Here is a 14,897-nt window from a genome sequence, read left to right as displayed (position 1 = left end):
AGCAAGACGTGGGAAGAACACCTGCAGCACATCCACCAGGTGTTGCATGTACTGGAAAAGGCCGGACTACGTGTGAACGCCAAGAAGTCAAGGATGGCCTACCAAAAGGTGAAGTACCTCGGCTACGTTCTGGGTCATGGCATGATCGAGCCCCAGATAGAAAAGGTACGGGCCATAGCCGACACCCCTTTCCCCACTACCAGAAAGGAAATGAGGGCCTTCCTTGGGCTCTTGGGATATTACAGAAGGTTCATCCCCCTCTTCGCTGATGTTGCGGCCCCCCTTACGGATGCCCTTCGCAGGCCGGGGAAGTCGAACTCTCCCATCAAACCCACCGAGGGCATGCTCAACGCCTTCAATCACCTGAAGCGCACTGTTACCACTGCACCGGTCCTGAATTCCCCTGACTTCTCGGTGCCTTTCCTGCTCCATACAGACGCCTCTGAGTATGGTATTGGCGCTGTTTTGTCCCAAGTGGGCGGGGACGGGCTGGAACACCCTGTGGTATACGTCAGTCGCAAACTGTTTCCCAGGGAACTCAAGTATGCCACCATAGAAAAAGAGTGTCTGGCGGTCAGGTGGGCTATTGACAAGCTAGCATACTATCTGGAGGGACGCCCGTTCCACCTGTACACCGACCATGCTCCCCTCCTCTGGATGTCAAGGAACAAGTCGAACAACGCCAGGGTGATGCGCTGGTTCCTGGCGCTCCAGCCGTACTCTTTTACGGTCCACCATAGGAGGGGTGTCGAGAATGTCAATGCAGACTTTCTGTCCCGTCATCCCCTCCCCGATCGGGAGCGTCCTAGGGGGGAGGTGTGTAGCGGGGTGTACCGGAGGGCCTCGACCAGCACCCCGACTCGGACATCGACAATGGGCCGTGGGGCCCCTCCCGCAGGGAGACCTGACTTAACCCTTGTACCAACCCCCCCCCCTCTCTCTCCCTGTATCACAGGACTTTGGTGCCGGCGTGGATGAAACGGGCGCACTGGACTGGCCCTTTAACTCAGGTGAAGATACGGAGTGGGAGGAGCCGTCCTATCAGGCCTGTCCTTCAAAAGGTGCCGACGCCGACTCTCAGGTGTGCTTGTTCACCTGGAGGCGGGAAGATTGGAGAGCGGTTCGGAGCGAGGAGGAAGCAGACCACGGGAGGAGTGTAAGCCTGGAAAAACGAGCCGGACTTGCCAGCGGTACCATCAGGACCCGACCACAGAGCCCGGGAGAAGAGACGCGACGCGGGACTCCGGAGCACCTACTGGAGGAGGAATCTGCCTTCACCCCCACAACCGACGGAGCAGAGCCAGGAGGCCACCGATCCCGCGATCCGCCCAGCCACTCACCCAGGGGAGGTGCGTGGCTCACCCAGGTGCGTGACCGGTTCAGGGGCTGGGCGGGAAGACCTCGTACGCTAGGTACGCCTCCCCGGGACGTGTAGCTTGCCATTGTCCCTAGCTGGTACCTAACTCACCCCCCCCTCCACACATTAGGATCTGCACGTTGTAGCACGGATAGTACTGAACACCGGTGATCCCTTCACTCCCCGCCCCAGTAATCATTACGAGTTGAACAAACGCCTGACCTGGTTTTTTCCCTCTCTTCTCTCCCTGGGGATTGCTGGAGAGCCACTCCGACGGCCGGGACGGACTCCGAGGAGGACGACGCTCCACCCCGAGGACCGGAAGCAAGCCGGAAGAAAGAGAAGACACCGCGTCGTCGGAGAAGCCGGAGTAGGTCTCCCCGACGGCACCCTACCCGGACTAGTTGTACTGATCAGCTTTTTGCCTTAATAAAACCACAATTACCGAGAGTACGTCTCTTGCCCCTGACTTCTGCGCCACCACCCGTCCAAATCCCCACAGACACAGAGCATGCTCCCTCTTCCAAACGATCATTGACAGAAGTCCCTCTAGGGTAGGAGAGGTGATGAATGAGTCTGTAGGCACCTGGTTCTTTTTTGGGTACTACCCCCAGGGGTGATACGATAAAGTTCTCTAGTGGAGGAAGCAGAAAAGGTCCCCCTACTCTGCCCAACGCTCTCTCCTTTTCAACTTTCGCCCTAACCACCTCTGGTTGTTCTTTAGCAGATTTGAGGTTGTCTGCGTCCTTGCTCCCTAGTGCACCTGTAAAAGGGATCTTGAAGCCTTAATGAAAACCAAACAACAGCAAACGGCTGTCTGCTACTAATGGATAGCGTCTGAGCAAGGGAGTGATGTTGTCTAGAATCACTGGAGACACACCTACGGGAGCTTGCGGTTGAGATAGGGGGGATGAGCAGGGGAAACAGGAGAAAGGGAACCCCCAATACCGCCCAGGTGCTGCACAGGGGCTGAGTGGGAAAGCGTGGACGGGGGAGCAAGATCTGGAGGCTTGCTGCACGCCTCAATTTTGCTGCCCCCCTCTTTCTGCTGGCTGCGGGCTTTGCTTAGTGTGGCAGGAGGTTGCGGGGTGGGGTCCCCCACAGGTGTGACACGCATGAAGGAATTTGCAAGTCTTACCCCAGGAGCAAGACCCGTTGTTAAATAGCCGGCATGTCCCTGGGGGGATCGCTTGAAGCCCCCTCTGTATCCACCCCCTCTGCGGCCTCCACGAAAGGCATGCTTACCCCTACCCCGAAACTGAAAAGACCCCCTGCTGCAGATTGCCCACCAGGAAGACTACCTTGAGCGCTAGCAGCAGCCTGACCACGCGCACCCATGTGCTCCATCCAGAGCTGCACTTCTTTCTGATCCCAGTTCATCTCTGGGCATTGTGACATCTTCCTTTTAAATTCCATGTCATAATTGATCCAACCATTGCCCCCCCCCATTTCATAGCCTCATTGTGTATAATCCCGGAGTACTGGACCAGGCCGGGGTCCTGTTCAGGGAATTTCTCCATAGTGACGGACGCTAATATGGAGAAGGCTTCTAACCAATTTACGATGTTCTTTTCGGGCCATGGCTGGCACTTCACCTTTTTGTCATCTTCCTTCGCCCCCTATCTTCCTAGCGTCCATACCCTCCTGTCCCCACATTAGAAGCGTGAAAATATCTAAGAACTCCCTTTTCCAAATCCCTTCTTTTGCGGCTTGTGGCACTTGCCAAGCCAATGAGCAACGCCTTGAAAGGAGCGGGGCGGTAGAGACAGCAGGAACTGGGGATGGCAGGAAAATGGGCAACGGGCTAGCAGCAGGAGGGAGCCCTATGTTACTGCTAGTAGTAGCCAAAGGCGGGCTGGGAACCAAGGGAGGAGCGACCGGGGGGGGGGGGGAGCAACCAGGGGAGGTACAGCGCTCTGCACCCCCTGCCCATTTAACATTGGTGAGGTCACAACCTGCAAAGTTCCACCTTGACTGTTATTCTGAGCAGAGGACCACACAATGGAGGCTGCCGGAGCAGGACTCACGTTATCAACAATACTCCCCCCCCCCTTTAGACGAGCCTGCAACAGTAGACCGCCCTTGGAAACGTCCCATAAAATTGTTCAAAGTATCCATCATTTTAGCAAGGTCGTCCCTGGTTGCAAAATTACCTTGGGCAGCCTGGCTGTCTCTTGCGAGGACCGGAGCCGGCGGTGGGACAATAGACACCTGCGAAGGGACCTCCCGGGGGGTTGCCACAGATTTGCTTTGTGGTGGCGGCAGAGGTTCCTGCGGGAAATCCCTACCTCTGGGCTTTCTGATCCGCTTGGGCCTGGAGGGGGCGGCATCGGCACTGTTCTGGGGTTCCGAAGCTGGCGATTCCCCCATGAAACCAGAGTCCTCTGGCTCCGGTGTATGCATCACGCTCTGAGCCCAAGCAAGGCCTTTAAGCTTTGCCATCTCCATAAAGTCTGCCCACTGTGCGTCCTGGGAGGTACCCGGCAATGAGTCCTCCACTTGGGTAGTTTCCGGGAAAAGAGGTGGGGAACTTTGGCTGTCCATTCTCGCTTCTGCTCGCCCTCACAGGATATCACAAAGGAGCGAAAATAGGCGTGAACGGAAAGTGCGCTCGATGCGGTGGAAACTCAGCGAGCGAGGGTGAAAGGGGGCTACGGAGGGAAATAATTAACGTTAGTTGGTGCACTTGTACGTGACGCACCTGCCGACATACCCTCTGTCGGCTCCATCTCCCTTTTAGCGGGCAAACCAACCCCCTCTGTCCCCCTCTAGACAGGGTCCTTGTCCATATACCTGATTCTGCCCAATACAATTTTTTGCCACCAGGACAATACTGCTCGTCCGTTGCGCCGGCTGTTCTGCTTTGACTCCTGAAATATAAAAGAAATTGTCATAAAGTTCTTTCCATTCATTCCGCTCAGTTTTTTGTCTGCCTTGATCCTTCAGCTTTTTGCGTCGTGAATCCACAGCCCAGCTCTCTTCCAGCCAGTCCTCCGCAGAAGTAAAAGGTAAACACTTCCTGCAAGTACACACATGTGAGGCCCTTATATTACAGTTTAATTATTATATGCCATCTCCACCACTTCTAGTTTATAACCTATCGCCCCCCAGTTTAGTGAGACACACATAAGTAAAGGGCAGCACTTAGTCAGCGCATGGCAGGAGCGCTTTGAATACACAGAGTTACACCCCCCCCCATACAATAGAGGGCTTGCACAGGTGCCAGCAAAGCATGCTAACCTACAATCTATGGCCTTGGCGAATAGCAGAACTGTCGCAAATCTCCTTCTAACGTAACGCACAGGATCGCGTGGTCTGCCCCCTGAGAACATGTTCCTGTGCCCTGGCTGCCCCGCGATGAAAACCGTCACACTAAAGATGGGAGGAAAGGAGAATCCAGTTTGTAGCATTAAGCGCTGCCTCACACCCGCCACCGAAGAGGGAACCGCGAAAAATGCCCCAGAACCCGGGTGAGTAGAGACACGCACCAACACTGGCCGCGCCCCACCCAAAGATGCCAGAGAGCAAACGAGAAGCAGTGCACCAAGAAGCCCCTATCGCTGGCTCCGTTAAAACCATGCACAAGCAGAAACGCTGTGTCTCCTGATCAGGGCCCGCCACCCACGTGGCACAGCCCCTAAGTCCTTCCCGGAACCTCAAACACAATACAGAGACGGAAAGACGACCATAGACTCCCGCAAAGGGTCGGCTACCTATAGAATGCAGGGGGTAACAGCTCCACAGGTAAAACCTGAAATGACATGGGCCAGGATTGTACCGTAAGCTAGACAGAAGCCCTACCGGAAAGATAGCCTGCCCCGACCGGAGGCCTCCTAATTGCGTCATCTCCGTGATCTAAGAGTAAGGAATCGCCGGGTAGAAGCGATTCACGGAGTCAGGGAAGCCTCAAAACACACAGGATGCGGCGCATAGGAGTATTGTTAAATTAACCGAAAGTGGAGCCGACCGGGAGGCTCGAACAGTGTATTCCCAGCTTTCAGGTCAGCAGAAAACCGCGAGACCACATCCTCTCTTTCAGATACAAATGCTGCCCGAGCTGCGCGGCTCATAGACCATGACAGTGCGCTCCTTGCACAAAAGGCTCTCCAGGCGGCCAATCTCGTTAGGCGACCACGGACAACCAAGCCGGCTCTCCGCCCACCTAAGCGATCACAAAGAGTGCAGCCTACATACACATGCTGATTACTATACCTCCATATGAGGACCCTGTGGATGGCCCCCAGACCCGTAGGGAAGAGAAGCCAAAATGGCCGCACCCGGACGCCATTACCCACGTGCGCCGGACCTCCGTATCGCAAATGCTCCAAAGGTACTTAAAACATAATAACAACACCCCGTGCCCGTCACCAACACTGATCTCGGGGCCCAGTAGACCCCGCGAAAACCCCAATACACATCAGGCCTCCCGGACTGGAAGAAAGGAAAATGGCTGCCCACGAGGTCGCCATTTTCCCCCCAGGCCTTGCATTAACGGCCGCAAGTCCACGAAATTGCGACTCATTTGTAAAATAAGTGTCCCCAGACACCGCCCCCTGAGGAGAGTCCTAGCGAACACTGGGGGGAGCCGGCCAAAAGAAGCGTGGCAAGAAGAGAATTCACCCTCCCATAGACCCCCTCCTTAAAACAAAACAGTTTCAGCCGCGTGTGAGGCTGAAACCCCTCTCTTGCCCGCAGCGGAGACCCAGACCCAAGGAGGGGGGCAAACACGGGTGTGAAAACTGCCCGTTGCCGAGTAACAAATCCCCTATTCCTATTCCTCCGCGGCCACGCAGGCCCGTGCCTGCAGGTTCAACGCGGCATGAGAATTACCATTACCCCCCCTTAAATAACCAGAAAACACCGTTAAACAATACAATGCACACCAGGGAAGAGTGACCATAAAAAGTACGCCCCCGCTAGGAAAACCGGGGACGAAGAACCCAGCACCGTGCCCAGATCACCACCCCAGAACCGTAACCAAACACACAAAATTACAACATCCACATTAATTATAAGGGTCCCCTGCGGCGACGAGTCGGTCGGCCCGCAGAAACAGCTCCCCCCCGACTTCGCAGGTCTTTAAAAGACGATTCCCTTGTTAATGACGCTTTGTTGGTTTTTCACCCCTTCGAGAGCCCCTGCTTCGCCACTCTTTGCTGGAAGAATTAGCACTTTACACAATACCAAGCCCTGTCAGCTGAAACCATAGAAGAATCGGGTTTTTGCTTGTACGAATCGGGAGGCGGGAGACTAGCCTTCAAATCGGTAGTCTCACGCCTGAATCGGGAGGGTTGGGATGTCTGCCAATGTAAAATCTCACTGAATTAAAAGATAAATCAAAATGGGGCGGGCTCCCCTGACCGACCCGCGATTCTCCAGGAAACAAAATAAAATTTTCATTGCACCAAAATCCTCCTCTGTCTAATTAGGGACCAGCTCAGAAGTAACTGGTCATTAAACAAGCCAGGTTAAAGGGTTCTCCTCCGTGCTTGTCCTCCGTTGCGCTGGGAGCCCTCGTGTTGGCCCTCGAACCTCCTCTCCTCAGCCAGGGCAAGCCTCGGGTCTCATGGAAGCCAATGGTGGAGTCCTGGAATGTGAAAGCCCTGTCGCTGTCTGCACAGAGCTGGGACGCCACAGCTCAATAAACAAAAAGTACATGAAAAGTGTAACATCTAAGTAAAGGGGCCAGTAACCATAGGAGGATACAAATGAGGACATGGACCTAATAAGGAGGTACTACCAAGCCTCGTAATGGATCAGAAGACAGCATTTACAAAGGACAAACACACAAGCCACTGAAAAATAAGGGCGGGGGAGTAGGTGAAGCTTCTCTTCGTACTGAACTACCACAGATCTTCGCAGAGCAGTGCTTGCGCGCTGACTCATGCTCGACCTAAAAAAGAAGGATCTCTAGAATCTGGAATCTGGGGCATAGTGATACTAGGTGCAGCAGATGCAGTCACGCCAGGGATCGGACTTAGATTGATCCACTACATATATATAATCACTATCTTTATCCCCCCTCTAACCAAGGACAGGGGGTCCATTTTGCTTCTTTGCTTTAGGACACGTAACATGGGCGTGTACCACTCAATACAGAAGTTGGAAATACCATGATAGTATATTCGACAGCAACATCTCAAGAATTGCGTGGATGAACTCAGCGCCACCCACCCCCAATTCCCCTTCTCGGCTGCGGCTTATCTGTGCCTGCTTTTTTTGCCTCATTGTTGTTTAAAAACTTCTTAATCACCGTAGGAAACAAATAGATCTTTTAGAAAGGCAGGAAATATATGCTAATCCCTTAACTAACATTCGAAACTGAAGTCAGCCAAACGTGATTACGTGTGTCCCTAAACACGTTTATGATGAACACGGAGTATGTATTAATTAGAGGCCACTCATGGAGATTGCAAACACTTAAAATGTTCTCCTCTTTCAGAGAAATTAATGAAAATTGTATGTTTACCGGAGGATTCACAGACTGCTGATGTCGCAGAATGCAAATCTAATTAACGACACAGTTGGAAAGAAATGTGTTTTGCATTTTGTTGCGTACAGACCTTATAAAATTAAATCGTCATGTGACTTTACATCAAAAGTAAAACATAAAGTATGTTTAGGGAGCCAAACTATTTCCTCGGAATAGCTGCAACTAAACCAAATAGATGGCAGTTTGAAAGTAATAGTGCTGAGTTGAAGTTTTCTTTCTGTCCTCGTTTCTGCACTGTGATTGCTTGAACGATTATTTTCAAGCCAGGCAGCTCTGATTAAATGGAGCTGCACATAAATATCTCTGCTTATGGTCTGTCGACCTACAAATGAACAAGGAGTACATTTGTGCTCCTGCCTGGTTCCAACTGAAACCAAATCATGTTTCTTATATACAAACAAACAAACACATGTTTTCTAAGTTGTTAAATCTGTAAAGCGTATTGTGGGAAATACATGATTGATCATTCCAACATTTCAGTCAAAATACAAAATCGTGGCTAACACATTTTTTCATATAGAAAATGGATCGTTCGAGGAAGTCTTGATTGGATGAGAGCAGAAGACAGTAGCCGAATATTATTCAGAGCCCCACGCTGAAAGATGTGTGATGGATTTTCATTATGCGGGCTGTTCATGGTGCTTCATTCTTTATTTTAATATTTATGTAGTTTTATTAGTGCCATCCAGGTCCAAGACAAGTGTCAGTGTGCTTTCATGAAATGCACAACACGAGAATAAAACTTTATTGAGGCAGTAGTTTAGCTTAACAAAATTCTGAGAAATATTCAAGGGCAACGACTTCCTAAGACATTATTCATGAACAGGTTCAGCATAAACATGAATAATAAACGTGAACAATAAAAGAAAGCGTGCACAATTCCGGGAAAAGCATTCCACAGCACAGAACCATTCGTGTTCACAATAATCCAGTGTTGATAATGCATTTCTCAATCGTGTATATGTGATAAGACAGAAAGGTTACGCCCATGCTTGTGTTTCTCAGAGCAAGTCTCCGATGGTTTATGTATTGTTGACCTCAGCACACACAACAATCTTGTGTGTGAGCTGAAGCCCTCTGTGACATGGAATGTAACCCAGAGAGGGCCACTCTGAGGAAGACAGATACTGGTGGCAGCAAAATATTATAGAAGAAGTACAGGCCTTTTTACCAGTCTCTTAACAAGTAGAGTTTCCTACCAACCCTGCCTAGAGTAAAGGAGCTGTTTGACGCTAAGAGTTATCCTGGCACAAACTACGCTGCTTGGAAGAAAAGAAAGCAGAAGGCACAAGAAGAACTAATAGGAACTTGCTGCAGCCCAAGGAGGGTTTGGCACTGCCAGGCCGTGTCGTAAGGGGCTCTGAACCTGGTGTGCATGCACCTGCCAGGATATGGAGTGAATGGTGATTTGAGAGTGCCTCAGATCGTCTGGGACTCAACAAGACTCAGAACTGAATATTGATGCTCTCTAAAATATGACAAGGTGACTGCTTTGTGCTAAGAAAGTTGCAACTGGGTTTGGGTGGTCCAATCAGAAGAAATAAAAGTGCCTTTGGAATTAGGTCACTTGACCACCACTGTAACCCCGGATAGGCTCTTCACTTTTCTTTTGCTGGCCGGTTTGTGTTTGGGCTGGAGAAAGATCTCCAGTGAAGATACATCCAACTGTGATGGCAGTGAGCTAAGAGTCACATCCTCGTTCATCAATGATCATGCCATGCCACCTTCGTCAACCATAAGTGCAGGCATGAAGTGTTGTCATCAGTGATGTCACTGACCATGTCATGAGTGAAGTAATATGTGAGGTCATAAGCAGTGTAGTAAAGGGGCGGACCTTATAGTTAGCTCAGGTAACTGCAACTGCCAGATTTCACTGGTTTTGTATGAGTGAAATCTGACCCTAACTATAACGTCCCTTTAACCTTTGGTTTTCTCAGTGAATTTCTAAGATTTGTACTAACTATAACATCTCTGTAACCTCTGTTTTTTTCAGTGAATTTCAAAGGTTTTTTAAATGTTAATTCCTCACTAAAACTTACCTATAACGTTTAGTTTTTTCAGTGAATGTCTCTGTTTTTTAACTAGTAATAAAGTTTGCAGAGTGGTAGAAAAAGGGGGTTGGGTCTCCAACCATCTCTTAGGAATACCGCTGTGTAGGACTTACAGAAGGTACCAGGAGGGCTTCTTGGCCCCAAAGTCCCTCAGGAGTAAAGTGGAGTTCATCTCCCATTCAGTAGTACACCACGGCCCACGTTTGCAGAGTAATGGAGAAAGGGAAGGGTATCCTCTGAACATCTCTTATGAATCCCACCGTGTGGGACTTACTGGAGGTAACAGGAGCGGTAGTTGGCCTCCAAGGACGTTCTTGGGGCCCAACTACCCCTCCTGTTAACTTCTCTGTCCCATGGGATATGTTCCTTTGAAAGACAAAGTATACTGTCTAACTAGTGTTCTCTTTTTATATCATGGTATATTGTGTAAACTGATTGTAATTGGGGATTTTACATTTATTGTTTTTATGAATTGTTTTTATCAATTGTTTTGCATAAAACTGTGATAGATAGGAAGTGTATTGACATTTTATAACATTGTAAGCAGTTTTTTTATTAATAAAAGATTTTTGTATAACTTCAGTACTATTTAGCAATTGATTAAAATATTAGGTGGGATTTTCCTTTATGAAATGTATTATTGTGTACCATGTGAGGTACAACCTAGTTGTGAGTTCAACCTTGTATCCTGTTCCTTTCATAACCGAAGGGCATATTTGTTTTATTTGTCAAGAGTACCCTACTCCTTTGGCTGCAATAAGGGGTCGCTCATTCCATTTTACATACCTTCAGTAAGTCCCATACTGTGGGATTGCTGAGACATCGTAGTAGGCCACGCCCTCTTTCTCCACCACTGTGCAAACACACCTCATGACGCACTACCAGTATGGGAATAAAGTTCCCTTGACTATTAAGGGTCTTTGGGGGCCAACTACCCCTCCTGTCACCTCCAGCAAGTCCCACACTGTGGGTAGGCTGAGAGGCTTTTTTTGGCCACATCCCCTTTTCCACTCTGCAAACTCTCCTCCTGGCACACGACTAGCTGGAGGAGGAACTCCCTTTGGCTCATGAGGGGCCTTGGAGACCAACTAGCCCTACTGTTACTTCCAGTAAGACACACACTGCTGGATTGCTGAGAAGTTATCAGAGACCGTGCCCCCTTTCTCCACCACTCTGCAAAAGTTCTTCCATGTGCACTGCTGCTTGGGGGATGAAGTCCACCTTTAGTCTTGAGGCCCTCAATAGTCCAGTGGGCCCGCCTGCATAAATATTAATAATAGCCCCAGAGACCTGGCCCACGGGGGTATTTTAAAGCAAGTGCAGGACTTGGGCTTGCTAAAAATAAAAAATCTGCAACTATTGCGAATTCGCTGCAATAAACTTTATGGGGGGGGAGACTTGGTGAAGCCAAGTCCCAAGATGGCTGAACCCCCTCCTGGTTGAAGTGTTGGCAGCCAATTAGAGCAGTGCATTTCCCTGCACAAGCTCGTCTTTGTTCGCAAAGACTTCGCAACCAGAGATATCACTATAATTTTTAACTTGAATTTCTGAACAACTACTGAACAGATTTACATCAAATAAGCAAAAGGCACTCCGTGAACCAACATTTACCTCCCTGCCACATTTGGTGTAAGTCTGTTCAGTGATTCGGCTGTAGCTGTGGCTAAAGGTTCCTATAGGAATTAACATTACAAATGCACCTTTATTTTGTGGCAAAATTATTGGTCCCCACTGCACAGATCACCCCCAAACTTTCCATGACAACCGGAACCTACGTTGACACTTTGTTTGGAAAAGTTCATGAAGATTGGTCAAAGGACGCCAAAGTTACAGGCAAGTCATAAAATGCTTTTCCTATAAAAAAGAAGTCCTAAATGGTAAATAGTCAAAATATCGACTACAAAATATCGAATGGACATAATATCGAGTTTTAAATATAGAATGGACAAAATATCGACTAGACAGAATATAGACATCAAAAATATCGTTTTTAAGGTAAATAATGTAATATCGAATGTTAAAAATATAGAGAGTTAAAATATCGAAGTATATAATATAGATTATTAAAATTATCGAATTTTTAATAATATCGAATTTTTTATAGTATTTTTTATGTTATTATATGTGTGAAAAGTGTGTATTTATGTTATAATTTATTTTAATTAATGAGATTTGTTTTTTAAATTTTTACGTAATTTAATTCTGTAGCGGGTTGTGGGTTTATAGGGATATAGGGTGGGAAGTAATTTAATTATAATTATTTAAATATGTAAAATTATTTATTGGTATTCATTTTTAATTAATTGTTAATTAATTTATATTTTGTAATTAATTAAAATTTAATTGGCAATTAATTTTAATTAATTGATTAATTGCTAATTATGTTAATTTTACTAATTTATTTGGTAATTAATTACATTTTAATTGGCAATTAATTTTAATTAATTGATTAATTGTTAATTATGTTCATTTTACTAATTTATTTGGTAATTAATACAATTTTAATTGGCAATTAATTTTAATTAATTGATTAATTGTTAATTATGTTAATTTTACTAATTTATTTTCTGTCGCGGGTTGTGGGTGTATAGGGGAATAGGGTGGGAAGTAATTTAATTATAATTAATTAAATATGTAAATTTATTTATTGGTATTCGTTGTTTATTAATTGTTAATTAATTTATATTTGGTAATTAATTACATTTTAATTGGCAATTAATTTTACTTAATTGATTAATTGCTAATTATGTTAATTTTACTAATTTATTTTCTGTAGCGGGTTGTGGGTTTATAGGGGAATTGGGTGGGAAGTAATGTATTTATAATTTATTAAATAAATACATTTATTTAATTGTATTTAATTTGAATTAATTGTTAATTAATTCTTAAAAGTTAAATTATTAATTGTTAATTTGTAATTAATTTGTATTAATAGGTCAATAATTGTAATAATGTATTTTAATTTGTAATTTTCATTGATTAATTATTATATTATTTTAAATTTGTAATTACTTTTAATTAATTTTTTATAGATATTAATTTATATTTATTGAAATAATATATGAAGTATTTAATTTCCCTACTATTGCACTCTCTGGAGTGGGAATAGTAATTTTTACCACTATGCTATCCAACGTTTTCCCTACTGTTGCACTCATTGGAGTGGGAATAGTAATTTTTACCCCTTCGCTATCCAACGCTTTCCCTACTGTTGCACTCCCTGGAGTGGGAATAGTAATTTTAACCCCTACGCTATCCAACGCTTTCCATACTGTTGCACTCACTGGAGTGGGAATAGTAATTTTAACCCGGTATACACCTGTTACAACGCATTTTTTACTCCGCACTACCACTACAACGCGACCATTACTCCGCATACTATTACAACGCATTGCGCTGGGGGGCGCTCTAGGATAGGGAATACGTTTAATTTTCTATCCAACACCTTCCCTAGTGTCCACGGGGACTGGAGTTGGAATAGAAAATTATACTTACCACTATCCAGCACCTCTAAGCGCTATGCGTTGTAACGGTATTCGTTGTAAATACCGCGTTGTAATGGTATGCGGAGTAAAAGTATGCGTTGTAACGTCATACATCCTTTTAACCCTTACGCTATCCAACACTTTCCCTACTGTTGCACTCACTGGAGTGGGAATAGTAATTTTAACCCCTACGCTATCCAACGCTTTCCCTACTGTTGCACTTTTTGGAGTGGGAATAGTAATTTTTACCCCTACGCTATCCAACGCTTTCCCTACTGTTGCACTCGTTGGAGTTGGATTAGTAATTTTTACCCCTACGCTATCCAACGCTTTCCCTCGGGTAGGTCACTTCCTCACCGCTGCTGCTCCGCCTGCCAATCTTCTTGCCTCCTGCACCCCCTCCAGATCGGCTCTCTCCTACCCTGCTCGAGCACCGCCTGGACTGCCTGCCCTGGACTGAGTGCCCCCGTGTGCCTGCCTGCCCCTTTCGTTTTCTGTACCCCCGACTGGACTGCCTGAGTGCCCGTGTGCCTGCCTGCCCCATTCTCTTTTCTGTACCCCCGCCTGAACTGCCTGAGTGCCCGTGTGCCTGCCTGCCCCATTTTCTATTTTGTACCCCCGAGTAAGTTGCTTCGCCCGCCGGGCTCCTCAGCCCCGTTTTTTCCCGCCGCTGCCTCCCGTGCGGCCCCGCCCCCCCACACCCATTGGATTCTTCCCTCCCGCCTCCCAGCGGACCCCTCCTCCCCTCTTAAGGTGTCCGCAGCGTGGCAGAGACAGTGACCCTAACCCTCGGGTAGGTCACTTCCCCACCGCTGCTGCTCCGCCTGCCAATCTTCTTGCCTCCTGCTCCCCCTCCAGATCGGCGCTCTCCTACCCTGCTCGAGTGCCGCCTGGACTGCCTGCGCCTGGACTTAGTGCCCCCGTGTGCCTGTGTGCCCCATTCGTTTTCTGTACCCCCGACTGGACTGCCTGAGTGCCCGTGTGCCTGCCTGCCCCATTTTCTATTTTGTACCCCCGAGTGAGCTGCTTCGCCCTCCGGGCTCCTCAGCCCCGTTTTTTCCCGCCGCTGCCTCCCGTGCAGCCCCGCCCCCCCACACCAATTGGATTCTTCCCTCCCGCCTCCCAGCTGACCCCTCCTCCCCTCCTCCCCTCTTATGACGCCCCCGGAGCGACCGCACAGCGGACGCGCCGATTGTGCGGCGAAGGCGCGCCAAAGGCAAGCCCGTCTGCACCTGTCCACGCCTGGACCGTGCCCAGCGCCAGGACCCCTGGCCCCGAGAACACCAGCCCACACGACAGACTTACGACCCCACCACCCTCAACGCACTCAATGCTGGACGGAACCCCGCCTGCTACCGAGCCACCCCGAAACGCACCCACGGACCCTTCGCCTGCCAAGCCTGCCGATTCACCTGCCTCCGGACCTGCACCGCCCCCGCCAAGCCAGACACCAGCAACAACCACCTCAAGTGCATCCTGCTCAACACCTGCTCCGTCCACAGGCACGCCGT

The sequence above is a fragment of the Lissotriton helveticus genome, chromosome 9 (assembly GCF_964261635.1).
Source record: "Lissotriton helveticus chromosome 9, aLisHel1.1, whole genome shotgun sequence".
Lineage (NCBI taxonomy): Eukaryota > Metazoa > Chordata > Amphibia > Caudata > Salamandridae > Lissotriton > Lissotriton helveticus.
This window is presented reverse-complemented; position numbering follows the sequence as displayed.